Source organism: Pelmatolapia mariae, linkage group LG17 (assembly GCF_036321145.2).
Source record: "Pelmatolapia mariae isolate MD_Pm_ZW linkage group LG17, Pm_UMD_F_2, whole genome shotgun sequence".
Lineage (NCBI taxonomy): Eukaryota > Metazoa > Chordata > Actinopteri > Cichliformes > Cichlidae > Pelmatolapia > Pelmatolapia mariae.
In genome coordinates this window covers 3,600,424-3,608,255 of record NC_086242.1, presented here as the reverse complement: position 1 = coordinate 3,608,255, position 7,832 = coordinate 3,600,424, and positions in this window count along the sequence as shown.

Sequence of the window (7,832 nt, the reverse complement as noted above, 5' to 3'; positions counted from 1 at the left end):
GTTCTTGGGGGATGGTGCTAACTCCGGGTCCGATAACAGGCACCACACCCGCAGTAGATGTGCATGGTGTGAGGTCTCGCAGCAAGCTATCAAACACGGCGCATTTCTCGGCTTTAAAAAAAATGCTATGCGTCGCCAGGTGTTTCATCGGATTCGAGGAGTTACCTCCTTTGACAGTATCACAGTATCAGCTTAAAGTACTTGTTGCAGGCTGCTGAGTTTGCATCTTTTGCTGTGAAGTACAGCCAGACTTTTGACCGCTTCGCCTTGGGCATTTTTAATCTGTAGCTCTGCTCTAAAAGAACGTACGTACCTGGACCCGCCTACTATCCTCGGAAACGTAAAATGATTGGCTAGAATTGGCTCAGGAAAAAAAAGCACCGAAATAAAGCACCGAAATGTGCGCTGCTTTTCGGTCTGGTTACTACCGTTTATGTCAGAACCGACACCGGTACCCATCCCTACTTATAATATATAAATATAGCAGTTGTCAGTGAGTACAGTTGTCCAGTTTTTTATTTCATTTTTTAAGTTTTGCTATAGGTGGTGCCAAACGCTTTTAGCATGCTAATATTTGATCGCTTCCAAAAGGTAAAGCTAATAGGAGTGCAAAGTTGGTAAATATTTGTTTATGAACTAAAGTTATATTGAAGCAGATGACTCTAGATGAAGCATTAAGGCATCACTAAAGTTACTACAAATTAGTCAACGTTGAACAGGGATTTTTGTCCTCTATTTCATGGCAATACATGCATAAAAAATGTTGAGACATTTCTTTTGAAATCCTTTATGTCTTAGGGGTTTTAGAGGAAAAGTCAGGGGATCACCAAAGTAATTAGGATTCATCCTCTGGGTACCTTGGATATCTGTACAGAAATTTCATGGCAAGTCATCCCACAGTTTTTGAGACACTTAACTCTGAACCAAAATACTTCCATCCCTGGAGCCCGCCACTATCTCTCTTGTTAAATCTGTGCACTAACTCTGCTCCCACTCTATATGATAAGATAATCACTCAGCACTTAAGCTTTGTGAAAATTTGGATATTTTTTAATGTATAGTATGATGACTGATCCAAACTGCCAGACACTTTTCTGTAACTTTTGAATCCCATGATTTCAAACTTTCCATCCAACTTTGTCAGCCACTCCTCAAATCAATTTACAGCGTAAAATAACCTGCAGAACAGGAAAAATTGGACTTCAGCTGTCCAATTCCAGCGGCCCTTAATTGGCTTCCCCTCCTTGTCAATATCAGTGTAAAACTTTTAGAAGTTGCACGGATGGTGGTGAGGATTTAAGCTTTGAAAGATGCCTACAGACAGCATTTTGCTCCAAAGCCCCAGAGACTGTGATTCACAGCCTGGTCTCCATCTCAGCCATTATGGTCACGTCTTTTTTACGGGCATGGGGGTGTCGGTTACAGACACACAGGCAGACTGACTGATTTAGCTCTTTAGATTTGTGTGGAATTAGTCACAGTGGAGGGCTAGCCAGGCCAGTGGGGAGTTTAAGACATTGTGGGGGAAAGAGAAAGCCTGGAGTGGGCGGGCTTCTTTTCTTTCTAGTTTTACGACCCCTCAGGTTTCCACCTGTGCTGACATGGCTGAGGTTTTACAATAGTCCTGAAAGAGTTACAAGCAGCCGGGTAGAAATTCCAGACTTCTTTCTTTTTTTTACCCCCTTTTCTTTTTTTCTCTGTCTTTTACTGGAAGGGTGGGGTGGGGGCTGTAGTTATTGTGGAGCATTTGTCAGGCAGCCAGTTGCAGAGGCAGGGCCAACTGGTGATTTATAGTAACATCTGCAAGATGCAAAGCTCTTGTATATGCTTTTAATCATACAAAGAGCTAGAGATTGAAAAGAGATGGGCTGATGGAGGTTTATGGAGTCCATGCTGGGATTCACACTGATGGCAACTCGTGTGAACGTCTCACACGGCCAGGGGATTTCTCCAGCTCAGTGTTTCCAGGCTGAATTTGGCACTGGTGTGTTTTTGCCAAGCAAGTGCTGTTTCTCTTGTCTGATATGGTCAGTAGATTCTCTGCAGGCTTGAAGATAATCTGCAATGATTGAAATGTTTTGCTACATAAAAGGATAACCCAAATGGACAGCCAGGAAAGGTGAAAACCTTCCAAGAAAACAGCACTACACAAATCTCTCTGGATTTATCTGTCAGCAGCTGAGAAGTCAGAGTGAGTGTGACCTTACGTACCAACAATCCAGGGTCACCTCATTTTTAAAATCTGTATTCTAGTATCGACAAAGCATATATAATCTTGGAAAAACAGCTCAGCAGTCGTAAATTTCAGACACCAATCCCTGAGCAGCTTTCCCGAGCTTCATAACAGAGGAATAATCATTTCTATGAGCCGCCCGTAGCTATTTAATATAATAAACATCTGTCTGCATGTCACCACATCTGGTAATAATGAAAGCAAATTAGCTACAAAATTCAGGGTGTCTGGCAGTTTGATAAGAACATGGCATGCTAAATTCATTTTCTTGGCTCAGACCCTGGGGGGTCGAGAGCAACGATGACCTAAGGAGCTGAACATAGATCGGCGTGCGACTGCTATTGTGTATACAGTAGAGTCTGAAAATGGAGATCAGAGTCTGATCTGAGACCAGGATTAGTGGGCTCCAATGTTTGTCTGCCAGTCATTGGTGGTCTGGAGGAACAGTCAGCTTCCTGTCTCGTTTCTCTGGACACAGAATCAAAGAGGGGAAATTATTCTGCAATCTGGCGGGTGTTTCCCCTGGCTGGAAATGGGAAGGTTGTCACTGACTGCTGGAGACTTCTGGATACACAGTCTTGTTTTGTTTTTTGTTTTTTTTGTTAGAGTGGGAACCTTCCATGCCTCAGTCGCTTGTTAGGCCACAAATTGTTTTTTGGTTGCAGCAATTTCAGAGACTTTAGGAGTAAATAAACCATTCTGAGGGGAATTACATCCACCCACTTAATTGTAACATGCATAGTGTAAAACCTTGCTTTCAAGAGGCAGATCACATATTGTTGATAAGAAGACTTGAATCCACCAGACCAGCTGTAAAATACTAAAGTGGAGTTAAAGTTATTCCCTCTGTTACAGGAAAGGACCTCGAGCACAGCAGTTGGGGTGAAAAAAAACCTTGAGAATTTCTTGCTGTCAGCAGACTTTAATCTGAGCTTTTTAACATAATTCTTGCAGTCATTTTATAGGATGTGAAAAAGGTTGTTTTCCATCAGCCTAGCTGGCCTATCTCTTCACCAGCCAAAGATATATACTGAAAACTCCAGTGAGATAGATGCGGATATTCCATCAGCTGTATTTAGCAGGTAGAAAACGGTGGCTTTTAATAATAATCAAAAACTATTTATCAAAGATGGATGAAGCCACAGCGATAGAACCCACTGGCTTGTGGACCACAAAATTGCCCCAAGCATTTTGGATATGAACATTTTGGTGTTTAGGGCCCAGAAATTAGGAAAAGGTCAAGTAGTAGGCTATCGGGTAACGTCCGTTAGCTTGGTTTTGGAATGTGAGCGCATAGACTTTATGGGTGCGTTTCAAACATACCAGCCAATTTCCTATTCATAAAATACTGAGAAGATTTTCTCTTTGTACTCTATTGACTACACAGAAAGTTGCAATTTGCTGAATAATAACATTAAAAATACTACCAACACCACAAATATGATTTGGTTAATCAAGGCAGTGTCTAATGGAAACCTAGCAGCTGCCAGCACTCAACTGTTACCTGAATCAGTATGGCTTGCTATGTGGTTAATTGTACTAACAGACCTCTCCGGTCTGTGTTCCATTTTTGATAAGTGAAATTTGATTATATGTATCTATTTCATAGCAACAATTAGCAGTAATAAGTGCCTGTGCTTTGGATGTGTACACTTTATTGCACTTTGTTAACCGAGCTTGTTTCAATTAACTGATTACTTAGTGCTACACCCTCAAAAAAAAAAAAGACTGGCAAGAGGCTAATTTCCCAGTTGAAACGTGAAGTCCAAAAACTAAAGGTGATGTCACAGTAGCTAAGTCTAACTTTATTCATTTTCTATATTTTTATTTCTGCTCTGTGATTTAACATGGAGTCAACAGATGGGCACACTTTTAAAGCCAGCATGGTAAACTCTGAATCTGCTGGAAAGGTTTTATATGTCTGTCATGCATGGCTTGGGAATGCTTTGGGATACCCCAGGATCAACTGGAAAGTATTGCTGAGAGGGGGAGAGGGACTTCTGCAATACCTTGGCTCGTGCACCTCCCCCGTGACCTGACTTTCGGTAACTGGAAGACAACAAATAGATGGATGATGACTGTATACTGTATCAGTCATTATTTGTGTTTTCATTTTCTACAGAGATCTAAAAGATCTCTAGACAGGAATATCTGTAATGTTCTGCAAAACACAAAGCCCGTTGTGTACCACGGTCAACATGGGTGTACCAGGGCCAGCGTGGAAGCTACTAACTGAAATATGTTACTTTGCAATGCAAAAGATTTCTACTGTTTATGCACAGATTTTGCAACAAAAGACAAAGCAAAAGTTGCCAAGATAACTCTCCAGATTTCCAAACTTCTCTTCTAAAGTACTTCTAAGTATTGTGCAGTGTTTGGGTATCTCATGCACATTCATAGTCATAAATCTACCATTCAAACTAGACTTTTTTCCCCTTTCTACTTCTTCTCCTTTTTCTTCACCACTACATCTCCTGAAAGTACATTTTCTCCTGTGTTCCAACATCTGTTTATGAATGCCTTACATACAGCACCAGATCACCATATATCATCGAGCTCATGCAAAGGTTTGACTATTTACTTGCAAAACAATACAATGTGACACTCCTATAAATATCACCACATTTTGTCGAACAAGAAGTGTAATCAGAATCCACTGAGTTTATCATTTATCACTCCCCAGCCCCATTTTATCCATGCTTCAGGGCCGTGTTTGTGAGAAGTCCTTTTGTGATGTGAACTAGCTCGACTCTGCGCTGACTTTAGATTATTAGACAAAAGTGGACCAGTCCTTGAATGTTGCTTCAGCAGCAAAAGCACGCCAGCTGCTTCCCAGGTGTTTGGATGTGTGTGGCTCCACCATCTTGTCTTAATCGCAGCCTCCTCGAAGAACTGGCAAGACTTCCAACAAACCCCCTCATTCCTTTAGACTGGGGTAAAAGCATACAAACCAGACCAGCGTAGCCAACAGCCAGGTGTACTTAAACATTAGTCAACCAGAAGGATGAGAGAGAAATAACACATCCTATGAAAGCAAGAGTCTACATCAGTGTTTCCATACACAAACTGAGTGCATGAATCCAAAGAACTTTACGGTGAACATGACTACAAGAAAAGCAGTCAGTTTCACTGCTTTCCTCTACAATGCTTTTCACACAGTAGACTGAGTGCAAGACTAAAGTTACTGCTCCTGAATAGGGGATCTGATTAAATCCTCTTCCAAACTGCCGGCACCACCATCGTGAATCTGCCATTTCATAAACACACAGCTCCACTGTGGCAGCCAGGGAGCCGCAAGACAAGTTCCAAGTGCAAGTTTCAACAGCTAGCCCGGCGCACAAGCACACCTTTTTTCCTCATGTTGAAGAGGAGAGGCCTGAAACAACAAACCGCCAGGCAAGAAGGGCTGGGGGGATTAGGGGAGGGGGATGAGTCATCCAGCAAACAGAGAGTCTAGTATGGAGTAAGGTATATTGTGCCATACTGTTCTAACGGCAGTTTGTGGGTTTAATGCAAATTACATGTTGTTACTTAGTTATAAGCACCATTATTTAAAGAGCTATTATTAATGATAGGCTACTGGCCCCTGTCATAGTTTTTGCTGGTTTATCTTTTTGTATGACATTAACACTTTGTTTTCCTTGATACTTTGCCTGCTAAGCTGAGGGTGGAGGGGTATTAACAACATTTCGGACTTACAAGATTTATTCGTGTGGTGCAGGATGGGTCTCTTCAGTATTCAGACATGAAAACGTATAAGCCAATAAAAAGTTACCAAAAGGCCAGTATTCTGCCAGTGACACATGCCGTCTTCTCGTTTCAATATTTATTAGCTCTGACTCTAAAACAGTCCGCTCATGCAGGATTTATGGCCCCGCATTGATCTTCTTTGTTTGCAGTTTTTTGGCTACGTAGAGCAACAGAGGGATTTTGAGAATTCTCATACATTTCGGGTTTTTTGAGCAGTCCTCCAAAAAACCAACAGCATGTAGCCCCATGGTGATGACACTGTGAGTAAATTGAATGGCGATTGGTTTAAAAGTTGGCTTGAACATGAAAGCAAACCACAGTGGAGTTGACTACAAAGAAGGATTAAAAAAACAAAACAAAACGCCATCAAAGATCAAACAGGCACACACGAGAAGCATGGAGAATGGCTGCTGTCGACAGTTTTGGTTGTTGTTTCTAACACTCAGTTTCACTCTGACACAAAGAAGGGTTTTTTGGCAAAATATGACTTCTGCCCTTTCTGTGGTATGCCACAAATCCAAAGTATCAGCGACAACCGAAGAGCAGCCCACCTCGTGGGTTCATGGCTCACTTTGATACACAGCTACAACACATAGATACTGGTCTGCAAAGCTTTGTTAGCATCTGTAGATTACCAGCTTACAATCACGATGGGTTCAACTATGCTGAAAACATTCCTCTGAGAATCTGGTTCATATTGACATGACAGCATCATACAGTTAATGCAGATTTGATAATGCAAATCTCCTGTTGCATCATATCCCGAAGTTTCTCTTTTGGATTGAGATCTGGTAACCATGGAAACCATTTTATTAACAGTGAGCTTATTTTTTTCAAGAGGCCAGTTTGAGCTTTGTGCATCTTGCTGGAAGCACCATCAGAAGATGGATGCACTGTGGTCATAAAGGGATAGACATGGTCAGCAATACTCAGGCTTTTGTGTCTAAATGGGTTTAACTCTTCAAACCCCAACCCGTCGTTAGCGATGGGTTAGGGTTTGAAGCAGGAGTGGCAACTCCAGGCCTCAAGGGCTGGTGTCCTGCAGGTTTTAGATCTCACCCTGGGTCAACACACCTGAATCAAATGATTAGTTCTCCAGGCCTCTGGAGAGTTTCAAGACATGTTGAGGAGGTAATTTAGCCATTTAAATCAGCTGTGTTGGATCAATCATAGATCTAAAACCTGCAGGACACCAGCCCTTGAGGCCTAGAGTTACCCACCTCTGATTTAAAGGGTTAAATGGTGCTGAGTTGGTACAAAGGGGCTCAAAGCGTGCCAAGAAAATATCCCCCTCACTATTACATCACCACCAGCCTGAACCGCTGATATGAGGCAGGATGGATTCATGCTTTCATGTTGTTTACAACAAATTCTGACCCTACCATCTGAATGTGGCAGCAGATATCAAGAATTTTTCCATTCTTCTCTTCATCTTTGTGAGCCCGTGTGAACTGTAACCTGTTCCCTGTTCTGAGCTGACAGGACTGGCGTTGTGGTCTTCTGTTGCTGTAGTCCATCTATTTCAAATCTGAGCTATTGTACATTCAGAGATAATTCTCTGCATATCTTGGTCGTAACGAGGTTATTTGAGGTACTGTTGCCTTCTTCCCAACTCGAAGCAGCCTGGCCATTCTCCTCTTACATCAAAAAGGTATTTTCTTCCGGATAAACATTGCTTACAGGATGTTTTCTCCTTTTCTGACCATTCTCTGTAAACCCAAGAGACGTGTGGGGAAAATCCCCTGCGGGCCAGCATTTTCTGAAATACTCAAGTGATTTTGAGTTGCATTTCAATCACCTTTGCTCCCCATTCTGATGCTCAAATTAAGCTTCAGCAGGCCATCTTGAC